Here is a 13,917-nt window from a genome sequence, read left to right as displayed (position 1 = left end):
GTAGTTTTTAGAGTTCATGATTTTAGAGTCATGAATTTATGACTACTGACTTTATGGTTCATCATCTTATTTTTAAGTCCTACTTTAATTGTGGGGAGCCTAGCTGATGAAACCTGGGACATAGGACACCTCAGTAATTCCTAATCTGGTCACCCACGTGACCAAAAGGCCCATGCCTTGAGAACAAAGGAAATAGACAAAAATAAAGTAATTCAGAGCAGCCCAATATATCCAGCCAGAAAGAAAAATATAGAGTTTGCCTTTGTGTTAGCAAACATTATTAAGAACTTTGTTTGAATCTTATGCCTTTTAGTAAAACGTGCTCAGGTCTACCTCTGCCCCTCCCTACTACCTGCCCCAATTTATGCTAATGAATGCTTGTAACTGTGATTGGTGTAAAATTTGTAACACCCCTGACGTGTTTCAGCCCTTAAAAGCTGATCCCCCAACAATAAACTTCCCTTTTTGAACAGCATGTGTTGTCTTGAAGGCTTCTTTTACTAATCTCTCTAGTTCTTCTTTACAGGTCGGTTCTGCTTGAGTGAACCCACTAATAACTAGCAACTTTCATTTCCACACCCCCGCGGGTCGGGGGACTCCCACGAAAGTTGCATTTAATAACTCTCAAATCCTTAATTTTTATGCCTTTTTTTCAGCAGCATGGCATAAAATATTGCTGATCTTTTTGATTTGGCTAGAGTTTCATTTTCTTCCTCCCTCCCTCCCTCCTTCCCTCCCTCCCTCCCTCCCTCCCTCCCTTCCTCTCTCCCTTCCTTCCTTCCTTCCTTCCTTCCTCCCTCCCTTCCTTCCTTCCTTCCTTCCTTCCTTCCTCCCTCCCTCCCTCACTTCCTTCCTTCCTTTCATCCTTCCTTCCTTCCTTTCCTTCCTTCCTTCCTCCCTCCCTTCCTTCCTTCCTTTCTTCCTTCCTTCCTTCCTTCTTCCTTCCTTCTTTCCTTCCTTCCTTCCTCCCTCCCTTCCTTCCTTCTCCTTCCTTCCTTCCTTTCTTCCTTCCTCCTTCCCCCTCCCTTCCTTCCTTCTTTCCTTCCTTCCTTCCTTCCTTCCTTCCTTCCTTCCTTCCTTCCTTCCTTCCTTCCTTCCTTCCTTCCTTCCTTCCTCCCTCCCTTCTTTCCTTCCTTCCTTCCTTCTTTCCTTCCTTCCTTCCTTCCTTCCTTCCTTCCTTCCTCCCTCCCTTCTTTCCTTCCTTCCTTCCTTCTTTCCTTCCTTCCTTCCTTCCTTCCTTCCTTCCTTCCTTCCTTCCTTCCTTCCTTCCTTCCTTCCTTCCTTCCTTCCTTCCTTCCTTCCTTCCTTCCTTCCTTCCTTCCTTCCTTCCTTCCTTCTTTGCTTCCTTCCTTCTCTCCTTTTTTGCTGTGTTTTGCTTTCTTTTGCTTTTTTCTCTCCTTCCTCATTTTCTACTCTACCCATATTTATCCTAGCATGTTAATTTAAAAAAGTAAGATAATTTATCATTAATTTTGGTAGTCTATTATAACTGCTGTAGTCAGATCCAATGTTTTTGTTATTATTTAAGTTGTATATTATGTGAGCATATCTTATATATTGCATTGGTTATTATTAGTTACTAGTTGTTATGATTAGCTATTATTGGTTATTAATTCAGATTATATTTTTTATTTTCAAAGTGGTATACCTATAGTCTATTACATTAGAATATAAAATAAATCCTTGGTAAAAGTAGGGTGAGTGTATACAGATCAGCAAATAAAACATAGATACTATGTAAAATTGTAAATGTTATTTGAAAATAAGTAAATATAGTGTTTTACAAAATAGCTATATATTTCTAGCTTGTAATGTAATATGTACATGTAAGTTATGTAAAAAGTGCATGCATGTTCATAGGTGGAGTACATTTGTGCCTGATTTCTAAGAACTGCTTATTATTATATTTTATATGTTAATACATAATACTATATACTTAATATATTCTATATTTACATTATTTATTATATATTTATATATAACATAATTATTATGTTATTATTTTCATTGTCCTCATAAACTAAAGACTATATTTGGATAGCATTATATAGTAGTGTTTTGAAGGATTTGGAACAAAAACATGAGATCAATATCACATCTCCAAACATGTTAACTTATTTAACTTTTACAATTTAACTTATATAAGATAAATACAAAATAAATTTGTGTAATGTATTTTAAGTATCAGTGAAAATTGTTTGCACAAATAGTTTAATATCCTACAGAGTAAGAACAAAGTAAAATTTATTTTATTTAATATATACTATCTATAATTATATTTACAATGAAACCAACTTTATTCCTTAAATGAGTAAATTGGAAGGGATAAATAAAGTATAATTACGATATCATGACATTATCTTAATTACTTTTATAAAGAAATTTGTATAAATAGTCATGATAAGATAGGATTGGTCTTATGTATAATTCTGTGAAATTTTCTTAATTATATGTATATTTTAAAAAAAGACTACCATTTTAGAAATAGAATATAATATTCTCAATTCTTTGTATTCCTAAATGCTCTTAAACTGTCAATGAGGATAAAATTAATCATTTAAAATTAAAATTATTTCTTTCATACTTAATCCTTCTCATATTTTTGAAATTTAGTAGATTTTATGAAATAGTCAAACATATCTATTTGATATTTGATTTGATAATTGTTTGACATATGTCAAACATATTTCATTTGTAAAATCATGAAAATATAGTATAAAATACGTTAGAAAATTATGATTAATAAGACATTTAATAACTGTAGAAAAGATCATTTTAATGTTACTTATAGTGCCTATGGTATGTAATATGTAGTATTGAGATATTAGTTTTATTCAACATAACCTAAAGAGCCCATCCTTCTTCAAGTTCTGAGGATTTTATAGTCTATCTAAAATCAATCCATAGTTCACTATTTTTTGACAGTTTAAAATATTATAGTGTTAAACATGCCAGTGTAAGTGATCTACATATGCATAATAGCTAATATTTCTATTAACATTTTATAATTTTAATTATTTATTAATATATTTTACATGTATCTATTTCCAAATAGAGAGAGATAATATAATTGGTCTCGGTGTGCATCTGAAGGTCCAGTAAAGCCAAAGTCAGAAGAAAAATATGGATGTTTCAACTCATGCAAAGAATAAAACTGCCTTTCTAGAGCCTTGTGTTCTATTCAAGCCATATCTCTAATTAGATAATGCCCCACATTATTCAGATAATTTATTGACGCCCATCTCTGATTCATTCATTAATTTCTTCCAAAAAATTTAAAGGACATATCTCAATGTAATTGAGATTATTGTAATTGCACTATTTTTGCAATCTGGACAACCAGTCATACTGATGCAAAAAATTATCACTGTGTTCTATACTCAAGGACACTCAGCTTAAATTGAGATATAGTTGAAGGTTGTGTTTCTAGACTTTTGGGCTTTGACATTGTAGCACATAATTGTCAGAGTGGGATGTTCTATCTTATTCCAACACTTAAATATTGTGTCATTCTTGCAACTTTTACCTAATCAGCTCTTTAAAATGGTTAGAATGCCTGTAAGCAACATTTCTTTGAATTGACTATCACCTTTGCATTGTGTGATATGGGGTTCCCTTTTCCCTGTAAGGAAATGTCAAAATTTCATAACTATTTTCATATTTTTGTCACCTTTGTTATCCAGTCACCGAGGCTGTGTCATCTCATCAGTGATGTCAATTCCTCTTCCACTCCTAACATTTAGATTGTCACTTTTCTGTCAGGCATCTTCAAAAATTCACACTTGCCCAATTTTAGATAGAGTAACTTTAAAACCAGAGTGATATGAAGAAGAATTGCTGTATAATATAGAAGTGGACAGAATGAACGCCATATACCTTAATAGCTTTGTGTCTTTAGAAAACTGTGAAGGAGGGACAGGATTGATTGTACAGTGGGTAGGGCATTTGCCTTGCCCGTGGCTAACCTGGGTTCAATCCCCAACATCACATACAGTCCCCTCAGCCCGCAGGGAGTGATTTCTGAATACAGAGCCAGGAGTAACTTCTGAATGTCACAGGCTATGGCTCTCACCCCCAAAAAGAAAATAAAGAAGAAATTGTGGAGGAAGCAGATGTAAAAACCTGAAATGCTGAAAGATGAATAGCTGCTCTTAATTATGAAGGTTGTGCTGATATTAAACAGAAAAATAAAACGTGATTCAGATCCAGAATCTGAGGTGTAAGACTAAAATTATTTCAGCAAAAAGTTGACATATAACATATTTTACTCATTTTAAACACAGATAAATTATTCATATAAATTTTATTTAGCATATACTATTAAAATATGCTCCAGTTGGCAATCCTACTCAAAAAGGGAAGCTGAACACCATTTAAATAAGTGACTAGCAGAAGATTGCACTAAATTAAAAACAAACAAGCAAACACAAACAGAAGTTATTCTGGAGGAAACCCAGTCCTTGTCCCTAATAGAATGAGAGTGTAAGAAGTGATGGCCAATAACAAGCTATAGAATGGAGCATCCTGAATAAATGTCTATCTGATATGAAGACAACCAAGTTTGTAAATATTAAGCATCTAATAAAAGGCTAAGAACCTTTGCTAGTAATCCCTTTTCACTAGGTATATGCTGAAGATATTTTATATATTTAGAAATATCAACTTTCAGAGTTATCATGTAGTTTAAAACACAATTGAAACTCTTTATGAAATTAAATAAAATAGGTGAATCAAACGATAGATATCATGAAACACATGTGTGAAAACTAAGATTAAACTTGTCTCATTATATATTGCCTTTCTACCCTCATCCATTCCTACCACACTGAAAAAACACCCTGCAGGTAGCCTCTTTAGGTAGGTTGGTGCATGCAAGCAAAAGCCCTACTGCTTGTGCCACCACTCTAGCCTCTAAACTTCCATTTGTTATTTCTTGGAATATTTCCAAATGTCCAAAAACAAAAAGGAGAAAAGACATTTGGCACTCCTATGTTTCTTGCAGCACTGTTTACTATATCAGAATCTAGAAACAACTCAAATATCTGAAAAGAAATGACTGGATGAAGAAACTATGATCCATATACAAAATAAAATAGTATTAAACCAGAAGCAAAGATAAAGTCCTGTCATTTGTACCAGATGGAGGGACCTTGAGAGTATCAATGATGAGTGAAATTAATAGGAAGGAGAGAAACAACACATAATGATGTCTTTAACATGAAAGATATAAAAACATAGTGGTGAAATAACAAATACACAGGCAATGGAAATAAAAAAAACATTGGACTTGGTAGTCAATGAGAAATATGACATTTTAGGTTACTGCAAGTTACCATTGGGAAGAGGCAACATCTAAGGTGGAGGAAAGGGCTCAGTAAGAGAGAAGAAGGTGGTGCTGAAAGGTGCTAAAGTGTTACATATGAAACCCTATCAGCAAGAGTATTGTAAAATGGTGCAGAAACTTTTATAAATAACATATATATAAACATGTTATATATGTATATATAAGCCTCTCATAGAAGGGTAGGTTATATTAGGCAAATAAACTAGGGAAGCATGGGTGGAAAGAAGTGGGCACTGGTGAAGTGTTTTATTTTGAAATACTGTATGCCTAAAACTCAATCATAAGTAACTTTAATTTCACAGATTAGATAAAAAATAAAATCTATTGTTAAAAATTGTTTAAGACTATTGTCACATTTAGGGGGTGGATCGATGGTGCAGTAGGGTGTTTGCCATGTATGCAGCTGACCCAGGACAGACCACAGTTCGAGGTCCAACATGGTCTCCTGAGCCAGGAGCGATTTCTGAGCTAAGAGCCAGCAGTAACACCTGAGCATCATAGGGTATGGCCAAAAAACAAAAAAACAAACGAACAAATATATATATATAGTCACATTTAAAAAATAAATCAAATATAAAGACATTTATAATGGCTCAGTGCCACTAGCCAAGAAAAAATACAAGAAAGGATTTTACAATAAATAATTTCAGTATATTAAAAAACTACAGACTTGAAGAAAATATGTATATATATGCATATGTGTGTGTAATTTTTTGGCATTGCCTATATTAACCTTAATATAGGAAAGAATAGAATCTAAGCATATATAAATGTGTCTTTAATACAAATTCTCTAGTAAAAAGGCAAATATTGCAACGATTCTATTCATAAAAAGTTATTATGCAATAAAAATATTTATTAGGCATTTATATTTGCCTTTCTTGTATTTTATATTTAAATACCTTGCCATGCTTCTATTTAGCAATATCTCTTTTTATTTGAAATGGAATGTGATCAGTTGCTAAGCTACAAATTCAGAAGAAAACTTGCTTATAGCAGGCAGATTTTTAATTTCTCTTTATCTTGTTAAATCTGAAGTCTATAACAGTAAAATAAGATAAGCAATAATATGTATTGTACGAGTTACAATTACAGCATTCAGTATTATGCCAGTTTGCATAACATTTTAATAAGATTTTGTTCTAGTCACTTATACATAATGACATCTTAATTTCAATGTACATGATTAAAGCAGTATCCTAAAGGCTCTTTGGTGTATTACAAAACTTGTGTGATGCTGTTGTGAGCTGTTTTATAAACTTTATTACTTTAGTATTTTTTGGTTATTATTACTCATCATTTTTTTCTTTTATATTTCTGCCTGTAAAATGTTTGGATGTAGCTGGATTTTTATTTTTTCATTATTTTCACTGTTTTATGATTTTATGGGAAAGTATGATAATCATTTTATTCGACTGAGGCCAAATTTTCTTACTATGCAGGTTTTTATGCCCTATATATGTAGGTAATTATATATAAATACAATCCCATGGGATTATTTTAAATACAAATTATTATCAAAACAATATACTATTTTTGAGTACCATAGGAGGAAACTTACAGCATTAACTATAATAAGTGTTGACAAGTCAGAGAAAAATGTTGAACCTCTCATTTAATTGGTAAAATTAGTTGGTCAAACAATTGCTTCTGATTAACAAAGATAGAAGAACAAAAATAAATATTGTCATTCCCTGTGACCCAGTAATTTTATGAGACTATTTATTCGGAGAAATGCCTACATGTGCCCACTAAATACTATGAACGTTAATTTGTTGCTATTGTTCATAATAGCTTTTGTTTGTGTTCCCATGACTATGCCATGAATTAAGCAGTCTAAAAAGAAATGCCCATTATATCAAAATGTCTCTAGCCACTTTTAGGGAGGCACATAATTCATAATCTGCCTATGTTATCTTAAAGCTACAGGCCAGTCTATGTCTAAATTTTTGATACTCATTTGGTTGGTGACAGAGCATTTGTTTCTTGGAAATGTAAGAGAGAGAGAGAGACACAGACAGACAGACAGAGAGACAGACAGACAACAGACAGACAGAGAAATACAGACAGAGAAACAAAGGCAGAGACAGAGAGAAAGAGAATAAGAGAGACAAACAGAATTTAGGGATATTTGTTCAGTCCATATAGTGTATATTGTACTCAGAAACTGACATTATTTTCCATATGGGCTATCTGCTTTGCAAATTGTTTTACCCAAAATAAGTACCAAAAAATAGCTAGCAAGCTAGAGTCATTAATATTACTACTTACTACTAATACTCATTCTACTTTATTTTGTATTATTATAATGTTAACTTGGCTAATTCTGTGATCTATTTCTCTGACCTCCCTGTATAGACTAGACTAAATAATAATTAAGTAATACTGATATGATTTTTTAAAATATTAGTATATCACTCCATATTATTAGTTGTTTTCTGGGCTCTAAAATCCTTTCTTTTTAAGGTTAATTTAACTAGTATTAATCTTTTTTTAAATTTCTGGTTGATGGGCTCCCATCAATCCCAAGATTTTGGGATTCTGTCTAGTAATTCTCTGCCAGCCTGGCTTATGGTTCAGTACAAAGTTTAAACCTGAAGTTCTGCTCAGACCTACAGTGACAGGTATCACCCAGGCTACCCCAACAGGGTGTGAAAACATCAAGATCATACTCTACAGTGCTTTTGTAACCTTGAAATACCAGAAATCAAACATAGCCTGTCTACACTTATGGCATACACTTTAAGCCTGTTTTATTGTTTCCACTTTTATTATCATCTTTTGGTAGGAATATTTATATGTTAAAAATATCACTCCATATCTTTATTTTAACAGTCTCCTTATAAAATGAATTTATGTGTAATAATTTAGTATGGACCTGTTTCTTTATTCATGTGTAATAATGGCCTTGGTTGTTGTTGTGTTTTTTTTAAATTAATGTGACCAGTCTTTATGCTTTGTTTAAGACTTAAAATTACAGATACAGTGAAATACTATTTATTATATGTGCAACCATCTTCTATTCACTGAAACTTTAAAAATATTTTTGTATGTTTCCACTTCTTTTAATTATATACATAGCATATGTCCTTTTCACTGATCTTCCTGTCCTTTTATTTTAACTATTTCTTTTAAAGAGTTTTATTGGATACCATTTTAGTATACTTTTTGTTTGTGTTTGGTTTGGTTTGTTTTTTGTTTTTTTTGGGGGGGGGAGGGGGGAAGCAGCCTTCCCGGAACTTCTCAGAATTATTCTTTGATTTGTTTTCAGGAATCATTCCTGCAGTTCTCTGTTGACTGTATGGTTTCTGGGGATTACACTCTGGTCAGCTGTGTGCAGAGAAAGAATACTACCTACTGTACTATAGCCCATGCCAGAATACATTTTTAAACCTAAATACATTTTAGAATAAAATTATAATATTTCAATGGCAGAACAAGTGATTTTTTACAGAATTTTCTAAAGTTCTACCTTTGATACATACATACAATGCTAAAAATGTTCTTGGTATAATTTTTTCTAACAATAGTCATATACTTCAGCAATATAGAATTTTTATTTTGAGACAGAGCAATTCACTGTAAACACAGCAGTTGCTTTGTACATGGATGACATGGGTTTGTTCCTCCATATCCCCTATGGTCCCCTGAGCCTGCCAGGAGTGATTTCTGAGTGGAGAATGAGGAGTAGCCCTCGAGACCCACTGAGTATAGCCCAGAAGTAAACAAACAAAAAAAATAATATATACATTTAAAAATTATCTAATAGGGACCAGAGAAATATTAGAGAGGTTAGGGCCCTGCTAGCCTAGATTCCATACCTAACACCTACTTGTCACCTCCATTCACTACCATAAGTAATCCCTGAACATGAGACAGGAATGCCTAAGTTAGGAACACTTCTGGATGTTACCCATGAACAAAAAACAGCAATAGGCATTTAGCTTTTGGACTTTATAAGAGCATTAACCATTTCACTTTGGTAATTTCATAATATACCAAATAATGTTTATTAAAAATATAAGGCAAACACTCAAACTGAAAAATTAATAATTAGGCTATATCTGGTTTATATAATATTCCGAAGGCCTTATAGTCTTATAAAATTAGACAATTTGAATACATGACATAAAAGCATATTTTGTGATCCAAAACAATAGTACAGTGGATATAATGCTTGGATGTACATGCCAGAAACTTAACATGCTACTCAAAACACTATACAAGAAATGTTTCCTGAGTTAAGAGGGGTAATCTCTGACTATTTTCAGTTTTATTCTTAATATCTAATCTACCAGAATTAAATGAAAAAGGCATTTCGAAAATTCAACAGAAATATGTATATGCAAATTTACTAGGATATCAAATTTAAATATTTAGTTTTATATATGTAATAAAACGAATAACAGTTCTTACCTTAATTAGCTTCTTTTTCGAAGATGTTTCTTAATATTTTCTGTGGTGTAAATTATTTAGAATTTTATGTAATGAATCAACATATAGAATATAGAACAGCCCAAGAGAAATATCAGTTTAACTTAGCTTTATTCAGTGAGGAATTTCATGCACACCAATGAATACTTTTTCCCTCATTAAAACCATATTAAAAAATAATCAAACTCAGTATTTTAATGTCAAAGTCATCTCAGTCATTATAATTATCAAGAGATAACCCTAAACTAAGAATCAGGAGTTAATGACATGTGTATAATATTTTTTAATCAACAAATAAACAATTTAGGCTCAGAAATTTCAAGTTGCCATGCTAGTTAATTACTTAAAGTTTATTCAAATTTATTTATTTTGTTTTCAAATGTCATTAATAATATAAACTGTTCCACTTCACAGGATTATGACAGTTAGCATGTAAGAAAATTAACAGAATTGTATTGAGTTGGGACAGTGAAATTCATATATTTTTCTCTCAATGGCCAAGTTTTCACATTTTTTAGGTGTTAGTTTATCACAATGGTTTAACCTCCTTCACTTCTATGTATGAAGTGAAGTTCTTGTTCACAGATGTCAGCAAAATGACATGCACACTGCATCCAAATTGCATACAAACTCTAGGACAGTGTATTTTGTAAGATACAAAATGGATAAACTCAATGCGTATTATATAAGTCTTCCAAATCTATTATTTTTGTGATGAATTTTTTTGGGGGAATGGGAAAGCAAGATGTTTTAGGGATTTTTTGTCTTTTTTCTTTGTTTTTTTTTTCGGGGGCACCCCCTATGATGCTCAGGGGTTACTCCTAGCTATGCGCTCAGAAATCCTCATGGCTTGGGGAACCTTACATGATGCCTGAGGATCAAACCGTGGGCCATCAATGTTTCCAAAGTGCATTTTATGCCAGCACACTCTGTCGCCCACCTCTGCCTGCCTCATAGCAGACTCATTTAAAGTTTTATTGTTAAACTTTGGGTCTGTTGATTTTATTGTTGTAAACTCTGGCTTAGATATTTAGTTCTATTCTTTATTAACACCACCAATGCACCTGAGCCCTCTTGGTGGATTGTTTTTAAAGACAAAGGTATTATACTGTTTCTTCTTTCAAGACAATTTTTGGTTTATAAGATTTTATTTTTGCTATCAAACTTTTACAATTTTAACCTTAGGAGTTCAGATATTATCAAAAGAAGAAATGCTAAAATGTTAAAATATTTTTGATGAAATATAGGCACACAAAGAGGAAACATTAAAGAATGCGTTTGTATCATCAATTTATTGTCATATAATGCAAGCTTTGCTGGAATCATTTGGTCCACAAATCAAATGAAAAGGCCATTTTTCATAAAAGTCCCCAGAGTTCAATATAGATGCTCTTTCTTCATTAATATTAACGTAATTATTTTTCTTTTTAGTATTTATTTATTTATAGTCAAACCCAGTGAAGCTCAGAGTTTACTCCTGGCTCTGCACTTAGAAATTGCTCCTGGCACACGCCCAGAAAGGGGAAGCTACTAAACTCTGCTGAAACTCAAATGCCAGCACCCCTATCTGCCTGTCTTCTGTGCTGTGCTCCATTTTCAGCCTGATTTCATCCTGTGTGTGGCTCACCTGAAGACAGCTTGCCTTCCCTGGAGCCTACCCTAGAGGTGAGCTTACATGCCCAGAAAGGGGAAGCTGCTGAACTCTGCTGGAACTCAGATGCCAGCACCCCTATCTGCTCTGCTTAGCTTCCCGGCCGTGCACATCATTTAGCCAATGAATACAACCACAACTCGTAGAAAAACCCACAATACAAGTGTGACCATGGGGAAACAACGCAGGCCAGCACCAGACATAGAGAATGATGATGGCAACTCTGATAAATTGAACATGACCAACCAACTAGTCAGTCTCTCAGATAAGGAGTTTAGAGTCGCAATATGGAAGATGTTCAATGAACTCAAAGAAAGTATAGAAGAGAACACTAATAAGAATCAAGAGAATATGAAGATAGAAATCAGAAAACTCTAAACAGAAATTTCAGGTCAAATAACAGGTCTGAAAAACTCAGTAGATGAATTGAAGAAAAACATGGTTGAGCTTTCCCATGAGTTAGCAGCACCTGAGGGTAGAATTAGTACACTGGAAGATGAGATGAATAACAATTCCATACAGCAGAAGAAATTGAAAAAAAGCCTTAAAGCAAATGATCAAACAATGGAAAAATTACTCAAAGAATGGGAAAAGGTGAAAATAGAAGTCTATGATAACCTCAACAGAAACAACTTAAGAATCATTGGAGTCCCAGGCCCAGGAAGAAAATCTCCAGGAAGAATCTACGGTCAAGAACATCCTTAAAGAGAAACTAATGAATACATGTGATCAAATCTTGCATGCCCGAAGAGTACCAACTAAAAGAGACCCCAGAAGAAACACCCCAAGACACATCCTAGTCACAATGATGAATCCCACAGATAGAGACAGAATTCTAAAAGCAGCAAGATCGAAAAGAGAAATTACGTTCACGGGAACATCCTTGAGATTTACTGCAGACCTGTCACCGGAAACACTCAAGGCCAGAAGGCAGTGATAGGACATAATGATAAAACTCAATAAAATAAATGCTTCACCTAGAATAGGGCACCGAGCAAAACTCACTTTCAGGTTTGAAGGAACAATAAATACATGGTTTCACAGACAAACAAAAGCTCAGAAACTTTACAGACTCAAAACCATTTTTAAAAGAAAAACTGAACGGCCTATTTTAAGACAAGACTGACCAACAGACACACCAAACTTCGATATAAAGATGGCACTAACTCCCAGGACAATATTTTCTCTCAATGTCAATGGACTAAATGCATCAGTTAAGAGACACAGGGTGGCTAAATGGATCAAAAAACTCAATCCAACCTTCTGCTGCCTACAAGAAATCAACCTGAATAGTCAGAACAAACATAGACTCAAAATAAAAGGCCGGAAGAAAATCATCCAAGCAAACAATACCCATAAAAAAGCGGGAGTAGCCGTACTAATATCAAATGATGCAAACTTTGTACTTAGGAAAGTTATAAGGGACAAAGATGGACATTTTGTATTAATCAAAGGATATGTACAGCTGGAAGAAATCACTCTCCTAAACATATATGCATCGAATGAGGGGCCAGCAAAATATTTAACATAATTGTTGACAAATCTGAAAAATAATATCAATAACAACACAATAATTGTGGGAAACCTCAACACGGCATTGTCAACACTTAACAGGTCAACCAGACTGAAACCCAACAAGAATATACTAGACCTGAAAAGAGAAATGGAAGAAAGATGCCTAGTAGATATATATAGGACACTCCACCCCCAGAAGCTTGGATACACATTTTTCTCTAATGTACATGGGACATTCTCCAGGATAGACTACATGCTAGCACATAAAACATACCTCCATAATATCAAGAGGATATGGCCAAAAGACACATGAAAAAAATGCTCCACATCACTAATCATCAGGGAGATGCAAATCAAAACAACTATGAGGTACCAACTCACACCCCAGAGATTGGCACACATCACAAAGAAGGAGAAGAGCAGTGTTGGCGGGGATATGGAGAGAAAGGAACTCTTATCCACTTCTGGTGGGAATGCTGTCTAGTTCAACCTTTATGGAAAGCAATATGGAGATTCCTCCAAAAACTGGAAATCGAGCTCCCATACAACCCAGCTATACCATTCCTAGGAATATACCCTAGGAACACAAAAATGCAATACAAAATACCTTCCTTACACCTATATTCACTGCAGCACTATTTACCATAGAAAGACTCTGGAAACAGCCAAGATACCCTTCCACAGATGAATGGCTAAAGAAACTGTGGTACATATACACAATGGAATATTATGCAGCTGTCAGGAGAAATGAAGTCATGGAATTTTCCTATACATGGATGTACATGGAATCTATTATGCTGAGTGAAATAAGTCAGAGAGAGAGAGAGAAAGACGCAGAATGGTCTCACTCATCTATGGGTTTTAAGAAAAATGAAAGACATTCTTGCAATAATAACTTTCAGACACAAAAAAGAAAAGAGCTGAAAGTTCCAGCTCACCTCAGAAAGCTCACCACAAAAAGTGATGAGTTAAG

Source organism: Suncus etruscus, chromosome 16 (assembly GCF_024139225.1).
Source record: "Suncus etruscus isolate mSunEtr1 chromosome 16, mSunEtr1.pri.cur, whole genome shotgun sequence".
Classification (NCBI taxonomy): domain Eukaryota; kingdom Metazoa; phylum Chordata; class Mammalia; order Eulipotyphla; family Soricidae; genus Suncus; species Suncus etruscus.
Note: the sequence above shows the minus strand (reverse complement) of the source record.